We start from the raw sequence: 4327 nt of genomic DNA, 5'->3' as shown, positions 1-4327 counted from the left end.
AGCTCTCCGGGCTTTAGGGCCATGTGTGTGTGCATGTGTGTGCATGTGCATGCGTGCATGTGTGTTCCTGCCCCTTGCCCAGCCTGGGGCAGTGAGCGCCCACATGGAGGTAGAGGAATCTGACTGAAGCATCCTGGTGTGGCCGCTGGACCCACAGGTGGGACAGAAGCCCTCAGGCTGGGATCCACCTGCCTGGCCCTAGGACCTGGGCTTGAGACCCCCCCTACCCCAAGGAACCTTTTCCTGAACCTCCCCTTCCCCTCCACCCCACCCCCACCTCAACACTGCACACCCCCTGCTGGGAACACTAGGTGGGGTCCAACAGTCCCTTGTGTGTCTCACTTCTGCCACACAGCAGCCGGGCAAGTCCCTGTACCATTCTGAATCACGATTTCCTCACCTGCCAAGTGCAGTTAGTCATTTCTATCTCTGAGGGCGGTGGTGAAAGTTTTAAGTAATTGCTTAGCACGTGGTGGGAGCACATGAGTGTTTGTTCCTTTATTTGCACATGGCTGGAGAGGAGAGGGTAGCAAGCAGGGAGAGGGTGAGGGACCCAGGGCGAGAGATGGCAGGTGGGTGAGACGGGAGAATCTGCAACACATTAGGTGTTACATTCCACTTAGCCAGGAGAGGGGCCTGGAGAGGGCAGCGAAGGGGGGGGGGGCTGGCAGCCATCCATCCATCCATCCATCCATCCATCCATCCATCCATCCATCCATCCAACAACCTCTTATTGAGTCCCTGCTGCCTGGTTCTTGGGAGCCCTGTTCAAAATGCCATCTCCTCTAAAAAAATCTTTCTTTCCTTGGGCTCTCCAGCAGCTCTGAGTTCCCTGCGCTTGGTGACACCCTTTCTGGTGACAGGCATCTGGCTCCTTGAAAGACAGCCTCTCCTAACCCGGGCAGCCAGCTTCAGGTTGTGGCTCTGGGTCTCATTGGCTCAGTGACTAATGCTTGGTGCCAGTTAGGGCTTGTGGAAAACAACCGCCAGGGGAGCGGATTCTTTCTTGTTCTGGCCTCAGAGCCAACTGGAAGGAGAGAGCAGAGCACTGGGTGGTGGGGCAGGGCAGTGCAGAGGGAGAATGTGGAAGGGCCAGGACGACCTTTTTCATCCTAGCTCTGTCACTCGTGTGACCTTGGGTGGGCCACTTCACCTCTACATCTCAGTTTCTTTGTCGGTGGGATAGGAGAAATAGACCCGCCTCCCTGGACTGTTGTAAGGATTAGAAATTAGGTAAAGTGCCCACAGATGGTAGGTACTCAACAGGTCACAGTTTTCATTGCAGTTAATATATTAAATTCAAATAGGATGCCGGATGCCCACCAAGTGGTGAAAGGAGAAATGAAATTCGGTAGATCCGTGCCATGGAACATTCCTCAGCAATGCAAAGGAATGGAGAACTGATACAAGCCGTGACGTGGGCCGACCTTGAGAACCGCATGCCGAGCGGGAGAAGCCAGTCACGCATGACTGTGTGATTCCATTACAATACGATTCCATTTGGCCGTGAAACGTCCAGAATGGGCACATCTCCAGAGGCAGAAAGCAGAGTAGGGATTGCCGGGGCTGGGGGAGCAGGTGATGACAGCTGATGGGGTGGGGCTTCTTTCTAGGGTGGTGAAAACTTTCTAACATTGATAGTGTGTCTACAATTCTGAAATATGCTGGAAACTATTGAACCAAACACTTTAAATGGGTGAATTGCGTGGTATGGGCATTATATCTCAATAGAGACGTTATATATAAAGCAAAAAGATGCCTGGATTCCTCAGGAAGGCCAGAGGACATATATCCAGAGATGCTTTCTGGGCAAGAGGAGTAAGCAGGGAGGCAGCCCACGTGCACGGCGGCCTATTTTTGTCCGGAGAGCCTGCCTCCCGTAACCTCTTCCTCAAATGGGACCAACTGCTCTTTCAAAGGAGGAAGGAAGCGACCCAGGAGTTTCACAAGTTTTGATCTCACTGGGCACAGGCTCCCAGTGCAACCCTCCTCTCCCCTACCAGCCTGGGCAGAGAGAGAGAGGAGCAAATGTGTCCCCTCGCAGGCCGCCTGCCAGGCGGGGCCTTCTCTGGGCGCAGAGGACACTTCAGGAGCTGGAGAGCAACTGCCACTGAAAGGGCAGCAGAGTCCTGGCCGGTGTGGCTCAGCTGGTTGAACGCCATCCCACGCACTGAAAAGTCACTGTGCATCCCGGAGGCAGTTGATCAGTGTTTTTCTCTCACATTCATGTTTCTCTCTCTCTCTTTCCTTTTCCCTTCTTCTCTGTCTAAAATCAATCAAAAAACATATTTTTTTTTTTTAAAAAAAATAAAGGACAGCTGATAGCATGAGTGAGGGACTTTGTGTGACCATCTCTGTCATCAGCCCCAGTTTGCAGCTTGGGCTCTGCAGTTGGACTGGTCAAGACCAACTCCCAGCTCTTCTCTACGAAGGCTCTGGGATTTAGGTGCCTTGGTTTCTTCATCTGCACAATGGGAATAACAATAGGAGTCCATCATGGAGCTGTAAGGACTGAGTGAGTTCGTGGACCTAAGGCACTTCCAGTCTGACACGTGCCCCACCTGGCAGGCGGCAGGTACGTGAGTGTGGGTGTGGCGGCAGGTGTTGTACCAGCTGCCATTGCTGGGGGTGTGGGGGAGCAGAGTGAGGGATGCCCACATTTCCCCCCCGGTGGAATGTCATTGCCTTGGTTCTGCACAAAACCACCCTGTGAGCATTTGCCCCAGCTTGTTTCTGTTTAACAAAGCAATACAGATTCTCTGGTACTGTTTAGAACTGGAAAACATCAAAGGCAAAATTACCCAAAGTAGCCAAAACTGGTGAAACATGCCAACCTTCATACTCGGTTTTTGTGCCACTCTTTGTTTCCCCAGCAGTCCATGCAGACAGCCCGTGAGCACTGACCTGGCGGTCACCAGGGCTGGGACTGTGTGTTCCAGAGCCCGGGGCCAGGTGCAGAGGGGGCTGGGCACCTCTGTTCTCACCTCTCATGCTGTGTGTCCTTCATCGAGTCTGGCCTCTCAGTGCCATGTTCCCTCACCCGAAATGGGGGTTAGAGTACCTACCTCCTGCAGTGGTGAGGATAGATGGGTCCCCACATGAAAGGACTTGCTCCCGGCACACAGTAGGTCCTTAATTGATGGCAGCTATTAATAATTATAAAAAATGCAAATTCACGTTGAAGGCCAAGTGTGCTATTTAAAAGTGAACTGGTCTGCCCTAACCTGTTTTGCCCAGTGGTTAGAGCATCGGCCAGCAGACTGAAGGGTCCTGGGTTCGATTCCGGCCATTGGTTGCAGGCTCGATCCCCGGCCCTGGTTGGGGCTCGTGCAGGAGGTAGCCAATCGATGCATCTCTCACATTGATGTTTTTGTCTCTCTCCCTCCCTCCCTTCCACTCTCTTTGAAAAGCAAAGGAAAAAATATCTCTGAGTGAGAACTAAAAAAAAAAAAGTGAACTGGTTTTACTTTCTTAGCTGGGAATGCATCTCTCCCAACCACTGGTTAACTCCTACAGTTCCTTCTGCTTCCAGCTCAGATCTCCCTTCCTTTCTGGCCTCTTACCTAGTACAGGTTTTCAAAGCACCAGGTACCTCTCCCTCATAGAGCTTGTCACAGGGGCAGTTTACATATGATTTTAAAAGAAATTATTGTCTTCCATTAGGCTGAGAACTCCATGTGCACAGCAACTGTGTCTTTTATTACCCACGGTATCCCCAGAATTTGTCACCCTATCTGGCATAGAATGGAGGCTCAAGAAGTAACGGGCATATAAGAGAGAGGGGAGAGAGAGACAGAGAGAGAGGCAGAAAGGGAGGTAAGAAGGGAAGGAAGGAAGGAAGGAAGGAAGGAAGGAAGGAAGGAAGGAAGGAAGGAAGGAAGGAAGGAAGGAAGGAAGGAAGGAAGGAAGGGGGGAAGGAAAGGAGCTTCCTTAACCCTACCACCCTGAGATTTCTGGTCCCCACTCACAGGGACTTGCTTGCAGAAACTGCAGGGCAACTTGAGCCAGGAGGCCTTGCAGAAGGTTGGGTATTTTGGGGGTGTCACATTGGGGACGAGATGAAAGGATGGACGATTTGAGTGAGAATGCTGTTCCCCTATACCTGGCCAAGAGAGGATGGCCTACTGAGGAGGAAGCCCTGGGCTACCCAGCCCCTCCCCTATGGGTCCCCTCAGTCATCTCGGGAGCCTTCCTGTGGTCTGGCAGAAGCTGCCTAGGGATGCTGTGTGTGGCCAGCCTGGCGCTGAGACCAGCAGGCCTGAGAGTCCAGTCCATCAATAACCAATCCAGCCTGCCTTTCCTATTCATTTCCACCTGCCTCCTCCAA

This window comes from Miniopterus schreibersii (assembly GCF_964146895.1).
Source record: "Miniopterus schreibersii genome assembly, chromosome: 12".
NCBI lineage: Eukaryota > Metazoa > Chordata > Mammalia > Chiroptera > Miniopteridae > Miniopterus > Miniopterus schreibersii.
The sequence above is the reverse complement of the archived record's forward strand: the minus strand, read 5'-3'. Positions refer to the sequence as shown.